Source organism: Lynx rufus, unplaced genomic scaffold, assembly GCF_022079265.1.
Source record: "Lynx rufus isolate CCGP_SWC_20201006 ecotype Redwood Valley unplaced genomic scaffold, mLynRuf1.p SCAF_9, whole genome shotgun sequence".
NCBI lineage: Eukaryota > Metazoa > Chordata > Mammalia > Carnivora > Felidae > Lynx > Lynx rufus.
Window position 1 is genome coordinate 19,065,475 of NW_025814897.1, and position 9,131 is coordinate 19,074,605.

Consider the following 9,131-nt stretch of genomic DNA (forward strand, 5'->3'; position numbering starts at 1 on the left):
GCCTGGGTGGCTCAGTCGGTCGAGCGTCCGACTTCAGCTCAGGTCACGATCTCACTGTTCGTGAGGTGGAGCCCCACGCCGGGCTCTGTGCTGACAGCTCAGAGCCTGGGGCCTGTTTCGGATTCTGTGTCCCCCTCTCTCTCTCCGCCCCTCCCCTGCTCACACTCTGTCTCTGTCTCTCTTTCAAAAGTCAATAAACATTAAAAAAAAAAAGAAAAGAAAAGAAAAAACACAGTTGGCATAAACCTGCTTTCTGTGCTGGTTAGACCCCACTTTGCATTTAGTTGTGGGGTAGCCCACTTCGCGAGGGGAAGAGATGAATAATGTATTTGGGGATGGCAGACATGAGGATGGGGAAACCAAAAACCTTGTTATGGAAGGAGTAACTGGGAATATGTAGCTGGGAGAGAGAAGACTCAAGAAGGCTCTCCCAACTTTTGCTAGATATTTGATAGGCTAAGTTCTTGATGGTCCTTAAGGGTAGGATGAAAACTATAGGACAGAGATTTTAATGGACATTAGGAAGAAATTTCTGCTAGCTAGAGCTATGGAATGTTCTGGAGTTTTCCAACTCCAGAAGTACCCAACCATTATTATTTTTTTTTTAATTTCTTTTTCAACGTTTATTTATTTTTGCGACAGAGAGAGACAGAGCATGAACGGGGGAGGGGCAGAGAGAGAGGGAGACACAGAATCGGAAACAGGCTCCAGGCTCTGAGCATCAGCCCAGAGCCCGACGCGGGGCTCAAACTCACGGACCGCGAGATCGCGACCTGGTTGAAGTCGGACGCTTAACCGACTGCGCCACCGAGGCACCCCCCAACCATTATTGACACGACAAGGGAGCAGGGGTGTTGTGGAAAAGATTGTATTTTTAGATATTAGAGGTTGAATATGTTTTCATTATGAAGTTGGTTAATTTTGGCAAAGTTCTTCCATTTCCTCAGTTTTCCTGGGTAACTGGGTCTATATTGATGTTGGGTTTAGAAAGAAATGAGGTTGAACACAGCTTCTCTTTCAGGACCCAAACGAAGGGCTTATGAAGGCGGGTGGCTATGAGGAACTCAGAAGAGAGGCAGAACATGGTTGAAATAACACCATCAGGGGTTAGAGAGGAATAAGAAATAGCAGTACCTTCCCCCCAAAATATTTTAGGAATATATCCTATGGGGCATTTGGGCAAGATTGGGGTTTGACTGAGGGCTGTAATGGGGTTTGTTATAAATAATCGTTACTGAATATTGAGATATATATCATTTAATACAACGTCTTTTTTGAGAGCCCTTTGATTTTTCACATGAGGACAATGAAGCCTGCAGAGGCTACATGACTTGTCCAAGGATACTGAGTTACAAAGGGGCAGAGCCAGGGTTTGAGCCCTAGAGCTCATGCTCACGTACTTCATGACAACGTGTTCCTCGTCCACGTTGGCAAAGAATAAAAATCCAGCTGATAGTGGAGCCTGATCTACACAGCAGGGCCAAGAGTGGTAGGAAAGACAAATACCAGAATCACATGGGCAATGAACCACCCATATTTCCTTCCATAATAGGGATAAGACCGTCACGTCTACACAGAGCCAAGGAATGCTATTTTTGAGACATCTTTAATAACTTATTTCAGCTCCATTTAGTCTAGTCACAGTTGTTCATCCATAAACTAGAAATAAAAGTAATTGCCTCAAAAGGTTCATCCGAGGATTCATTAATGTACGTAAAAGTGCTTGCCTGGAGTGGGGTTACTGAATCAAAGGGAGGTGACGGAATTCCCAAACCAGAGGCTGATTTGCCTTTAAGGAGATGGTCTCAGTCTTAGACCATCTAGTCGGTTAGAAGAACGATGGAATACGAGACATTTTTGAATTCTGGGTAGGTCTTGATTAAAAAAAAGAAGGGGGGGTGGAATTTCACCTGTGAGTGCTATTTGAGTCAACAACTCTGTTATATCTTTGGATATAACAAACAGGCAGGGGAAGTAGGGAGTTTAGCTTGTATGCAGTGAGTCTAATTTATTTTCAGGTTAAAACACCTCAGCGTAAGGCCAGGTGATGTATTTTTCTGTACGGTCACTGTTTTCATAAAAGAATAAGTAGGCAGCTTGCTTATGTGATATGATCTGAAAGATACCGAAAGGCCTTCTGTCCTTCCATCCTCCCTCTCTCCCTCAGACGTAGAATCTGAAATTCCATTTTGAGAAGCCTTGGGTTCAGGCAGCGATTCTCAAACTTTGCTATGTATCAGAGTCGTCTGAAGAACTGAATTAAAATATTGGCCCTGGGACCACAGGGTCAGGCTCTGGGGTTGGGACGCAGGCAACTGTACGTTTAACTAGGTGAGTCTAATGCACAGCAAAATTTGAGAAACACCTGATGAAGGCTGTATATCTACAGAAGTCTCCCATGAAATTCTCAGTTTTCTCTCAGGGAGTTGCCATGGTTCTCAGATTACAACTTCTTATTCCACTAAATACCTCCTTTTTCTCCTAACACCATTCTTGCCAATATCATCAGTGAAGGTCTTTGTTGTCAACTGTAATGGATGCTTTTTGGTCTTTCTATATTATGATACTTCTCCTTAGCATTTGTTGCTATTTGCTATTCCTTCTGTCTGTATCTCTGACATAGCAACCTCTCCTGGTTTTCTGCCTTACCTCCTTGACTGCTCTTCGGTCTACATTGATGGCTTCTTCTTAGTTCAACTCCCAAACACTCTGAGTTCTTCAGGGCTCATCGTCAGGGCCTCTGCTCTTCTCTCTATACTCTTCTCCTGGACTCAGGTGCATAACGGCCAGCAGTTTCCAAATTTTTACCTCCTGCCTAGTCTTCTCTCCCCAGCTCCAATGTTGCACCGCTGGTCAACTTGTACCTACCTGATAAATCCACCTGAATGTCTCATGATAATCTCAAACTCATGAGAATCACTGAAAGTGACTGTTGGACTCCCTGCCCCCCCCCATCTTTCTCCAATCCATACTTCTCAAGAAATAGTACCGCCACCCACCTAATCACTCAAACTAGAACGTAGAGGTCAAGATAATTACTTCTCCCTTATCACCCACATCTGCTCCATCAACAAGTCATGTCAATGTCCTCTCAGATGGTTCTTGAATATTCCCCTCTCCCTATCTACCCTGATCGCTATCCAATAAGCCAGCATCTTTTCCCTCAGACTCCTTCCTGGATCCTTGCTTCATCTCTTACCTCCTTTACCTCATTCTCAAGAAAGCCTGAACATTCTTTTAAATAACTCAGATATGTCAGATACTTTTTCACCTTAAACTATTCAGTGGTGTCCCACTGCACTTAGAATAAAACTGATTCCTTACCTGGGTCTTCAACGCACCCATTAATTTCACCTTCATCTTGGTCTATAAGGCCCTTTATCTTCTGACTCACTACGTTGCTCACAGTATTAACGTCACATTGGCCTCCTTTAAGTTCCTAAAAAAAAGTCCAAGTTCTTTTCCTCCTCTGGGCCTTTTCTTCTGCCTGGAATGATCTTCACCTCAATGACTGGCTATTGCTTGTCTTTCAGAGCCTTGTTTAAATTTTGCCTTTTGTAATCATGCTCTCTGTTATTCTCCATTAATTTGTCATAGTGCTTTGAATTTTGTAATTGCTTATTCATTCATTTGCTTATTGTCTGTCTCCAACTCTGGACTATAACTCCATGAATTTAGGAACTATGGGTACAAGTCCAGCTTCTATTTTTTTTTTAAATTTTAAAATTAATTTATTTAGAGAGAGACAAAGAGAGTGAACAGGGGAGGGAAAGAGAGAGGGAGAGAGAGAGAATCCCAAGTAGGCACCATACTCTCAGCATAGGGCCCAATGTGGGACTTAAACTCATGAACCGCGAGATCATGACTGGAGCCCAAACCAAGAGTCGGACGCTTAATCGACTGAGCCACCCAGGCACCCCACATATCCAGCTTCAAAGAGCGTCTGGTGTATGTGACTTGCTCAATAAAAATCTGCTAAATAAAATACGGACACAATCATAGAAATGTTGAAAGAAAATATAGGAGAGTATTTTAATTTTCTGGAGGTTTGAAAAAGTTTTTCTAAGCATAGCATGAAACCTATAAGCCATCATGATTGACCAATTTGACTACATTAAGCATTTAACATTTCTGTATTACAAGAATCGAAAGGTAAAAAATGAACTGGGAGAAATCTTTGCAAAGCATTCAAAGGAATTTCTTCAAGTCAATAAGAAAAGATAAGTAAACCAATAGAAAAATGGGCTAAAGATACAACTCATAGAAGAAAAAAATAGCAGTCAGTAAACATATTATAATAAATATTCTCAAGTTCACTTTTTAAAACATTAGATTTTTATCCTGTTGAATTAGCAAGAATTAAAAACAATGTATAAATGTTCAGGTCAGGTATGAGTGGAAGGCAGTTAGGTTTCATACAGTAAAGTCAAACACTAATAGTCAACTTTGTTACATGCATTGTACATCAGTGTAACATTTTTATTGAACAATTTGGCCATATCTGTTGAAATTTAAGACGTGCCTTACCTTTGATTCAAAACACTGTTTTGAATTAGAAATTTTAGGAACTCATCCTAAAATAATACTTTGACGATACACAGTATATATTTATATACGGATATATAGTCACATATGATGTATATTCATGTATGTCATATGTTTAGTTTGGCTTTTTTAAAATAAACAAAAATGGAAAACCATCTGATTATGCAATTAAATAATGATACATTCATACAAGGAAATACTATGCAGCTGTTAAAAAGAACAATGGTCTAGATGAATATATTCTGTTTGGGAAAGATGTATTTCTTGATTCAGTGTTAAATCGAACGGATTTAGCTCAATGGCATGTGTAGTAAGATTCCCCCTCCTTTTTTTCTTTTAAAAAAAGACGCAAGCATTTATAAACTGCAAAACTATGTTCAGGCATGCATGGAAAAATGAGAAAATGGCTGAAAATCTTAACCATGACTATATTTGGGAAATTGGATTTGGAAAACTTTCCCTTTTTACATTGTACACTTATGTTTCACACATTTATGAATTGCTTAAAAGTTTTTTAACCACAAATGTATATTGTTCGGTAATGAGAGAGAGAGGGAGAGGGGAGAGGGAGAGAGAGGAGAGGGAGAGAGGGAGGGAAGGAGAGGGAGCAAGAGGGAGAGGGACAAATGATCGCTGTCTTATGCATTTTGCCATCATAGTTGGGGCTGACTCACTGGCCGCCTGGAAGGTCAGACCACTCGGTCAAGAGTTCAGGGATTGCGGCCTTTCCCCTCTCTCCCTCTCCCCCCAAGAAGGGGAGGCACTTTAGCATCGTATGTTTTTGTAAGGATTAAGTGAGACGGAGGTTGTGAGAAGCCTTTATCAGCCATGAAGCTCTTGCAAATCCAAGAGATGAGTATCATAATCAAAGTCCACGTCCCACCCCAGGCAGGGCTGGCCGGCGACTGCAGAAAGTCCCCCCCCCCCCCCAACCGCGCGCGTGCTCTGCGGAGACCCGCAGTCCCCTTCACCCAGAACATTCCTCAACCGTATCCCCCCTTCGCTCCGCCTGGGCCTCTCCGCGAGGGAGCCGGGCCTGCCTCCCGCTCCATCCCTCCACCCGGCCCTGGCCCAGCCGCTTCCCAGCAGAGCTTGGCTGTTCCTTGAACTTTCAGTGTTGGTTCGATTTCCTCCAGTGGTACCACATGCTGCTGTGCAAACAGAGCACGTGGCCGGGCCAAACAAAGGAACATGTGTGCTGCAAACCATCCCCCTATCACGGGAGCGCGAGCTCGGCCAGGAGAGGGCCCGGCCGGCGCGCGGTAAGAGCCGCCCGGCTCTCCGGAAGCGGCGGGGCGGGGGCGGGGGTGCGGGCAGTCGGGGGCGGGGGGGGGGGGGAAGGGGGCCCGGGAGGGGGCGGCCCCGCGCGCCCGCCCGCCCCGCGCCGCGCCCCGCGGCCAGCGCGCGGCCGGGCCCCGCTCGCCTCCAGCTGCTACGATTGCATTTCACCTCCGCCGGGCCGCTGGGGGACTGGCTGTACCAAGATCACTCTCCCGGGATGCCGGCAGGGGGAGGGGGCCCGGCACCGTATACAGCTGTCAAAACGTCTAGGGCGGGAGGCGCAGGCACATCTGCACGAGCCGGTCTCCGGCTGGGGGGCACACGGGGAGCGCCTCCAACCTACCAGTGTAATGGCGAGCGGTAATTGCATTAGGATTAGTTATCTCCTGCGCTCTGCTCATTAGCCCGGAGGATGGCTCGCATCCAGCGAGAGGGTGGCGCGCGGCGAGCGAGAGGATGTGCGCCTAACAGGTCGCGATAATGAAAGACTCGCTCTCCCATAGTTCGCTTCCCCCCGCCGGCTTCCCCTCCCGGCCCCCGACTCTCCTCCTCCGTCTTCCTCTAAACCTCATTTCCTGACTTTTTCCTGCAGGTCTTATGAAATGAGCAATTTAGGGAGATTGCAGTGAAAACAAATCTCGACTGGCTGGAGGTGGGGGAGGGATGCCGCGGAGGGCGCGGGGCTGAAATGCCCGAGTCGGAGGGAGGGAAGAGAGCGGTTGGCGTTTTCTGACGCCGAGGCCAGGGCCTCGGGAATGCCTAGGTGCGTTTCCAGGCTGGATGGTTCCGGATACGTCTTCACTTCCTTCTCCGGGTGATGCCTAGAACCAAAGGTGAAAGGGAGGGGCGGCGATTTCCCGGGATCCGGATCTCGGGAGCCCCACCTCTGATTGCGCCAACTGCCGGAGCCGTACCCACCCACCAGGGCTGAGCCTTTTGGTCCTCGCCGTGTAGCCCCGGGGCCCTCGGGCTGGCATGGTGGACGCAGGACCCAGAAATTTTTTGTTTGTCGTCTGCCCTGGGAACAAGGACCTAGTCATTTTATTCTTCACCGCACCTAGCTCCCTGGCATACAGAAGGTGCTCAAAAATTGGTGATGGACGGTAACAAGTCATTAAAAAAAGGGGGGGGGGGTAAAATCATCCTCAATCTAACTCATTTTTGATATAAAACTTGACTGGCAGGCGGGCCGACTTCCTAGCAATGTGACCAACCACAGGTAATCTCTTTCCAGTGTGTTCTTCTCATCTGACAAACAGGATTGATAATTTACCTATCGGCTTATTTACGCACGTGTGAATCACCCCAAACAGAACTTAACGCATAGTAGGTGCTCAGTAGATGTTAGTTCCTCCGCACGTCTTGCTTTATTCAGCCCTAAGAGGGGGATTAAAAAAAAAAAAACTCTTTGATGTCTCAGGAGGAGGTAATTAATGTTCTCTTAACCCATCTGAAAGGGCCAATAGAGTACAAAGTTGTTTTATAATTAAGAAATGTATCAAACCCTGTGCAGGACTAATTGCTGTGCAAATTTGATTGAGGCCTGTGAGAACAAGATTGCCTTTAATGGGTTGTAGCGTGGGGGACTATTTAATATTCTTCGGGGAAGTTCCAATGCGCAAGTCTGAGCATCAGAGATTGCATCACCAACCATTAGGAGCGCTACTCAATGGTTTAGAGTGAATACACCAGGGCTTTGCTTAAATAATTATTTTGAGACTGGAAGGTTTATTGAGAGTTCAGGGTTCAGATTTAGAAATGTCAGAAATAGAGTTTTATTTGTTTCCATTGCACATAATGAATTGCCCTTTAAATAATGAAGCAATGAAAATGCCAAGTATCACATACTCCAATGGATTGCCAAATGTTGAATTAGGCCCCCGTGAGGGTGAGGCTTCAAAGCCACAATACATTAGAGAATTGGGGCATTTACTATTTCTACAGAAATCATCGATCCAGAGGGAACCTGGTGAGGGCACACCCCTCACCAAGTTTACAATCTAAACTTTTTCCACGTCAACTTTAGTATGGTGGGACTACCTGACCATCTTTGTCATTGGGCACCTGGAACAGTACTTTGCAGAGGTGGCCACTGAGAGAAGCTACTGAAACAGCCTATGTATGGGTGTTCCATTTATTTGCATGGAGGAAAATATTCTTCCCTAGACGGTAAGGCCACGTGTACGTCTTCAAGTTGGGGTCCCTTCCTTGTGGACTGAGGTCACTGGTTCTGCTTCTCACAGATGAATCCAAAGGGCCGGAGTGGCTTAGCCTTGGGGACGCATTTTTCTCCACTACCCACAGGGCCTCAGAACACCTGCCTTCTTCTTTCTTATACCCCGCTCTCTCCCTGTGTCTTCTTCATCTTCTCCAGATAAGAGATTTCTCTCTTTGTCTCTCGGGCTAAGTCATCCGTGTTTCTCCTGGACTTCATTCATCTGGGGTTTTGTCCCTTAATTACCATTTTTCTCCCAAGTATGTGTTCTGTTTCTTTTTCACTGGAACTTTACTTGGTTTACTTCTGCTTCCAATCACAGTGCAGCCTCCTAGATATTGCAAATAAATCTTCGTTTGAATTTGCTCTTTTTCTGATATCTTTTCTAGGTCTTCTGTGTCCACATCTACTGTCTCCATTGTGACGTTGTCCAGTATTCCTGTAACCCCCTGAAATCTAACTTTGCCTTTTTTTTTTTAATGTTTATTTATTTTTGAGAGAGACAGAGACAGAACGCGAGTGGGTTAGGGGCAGAGGGAGAGGGAGACACAGAATCAGAAGCAGGCTCCAGGCTCCGAGCTGTCGCCACAGAGCCCGATGCGGGGCTCAAACTCACGAGGCGTGAGATCATGACCTGAGTCAAAGTCAGAGGCTCAACCGACTGAGCCACCCAGGTGCCCCTTGCCTTCTTTATTTTATTCTACCAATTGCAACTGTTAGTGGTCCATTCTAACCCCACCCTTCTTTGTTTATCAGTGTCTCCTAAAGACCCTCTGGGCACATGTCTTGGGACACTTACAATTCTAAGTCTTTCATAAATTTCTCTGATTTCCACTCCTCCCCCCCCCCCCCCCCCCCCCGCTTAGGTGCTCTCGGCCTCCCTCCCTCTTCTTTCTCCCAAAATACATGCATGCCTCAAAAACCAGGGCACACATTTATCGAGTACTTACGGTGTATTTGAATGCTCCCATCAACCCTGGAAGCAAGGTACATTGATTATTTCATCTTTAAAGGAAGAGCTGAGGCTTAGATAGTTGGTAGGTACCAAATCCTGGTCTGCTCTGTCTGAATCCAAGCTCTTCACCTGGTG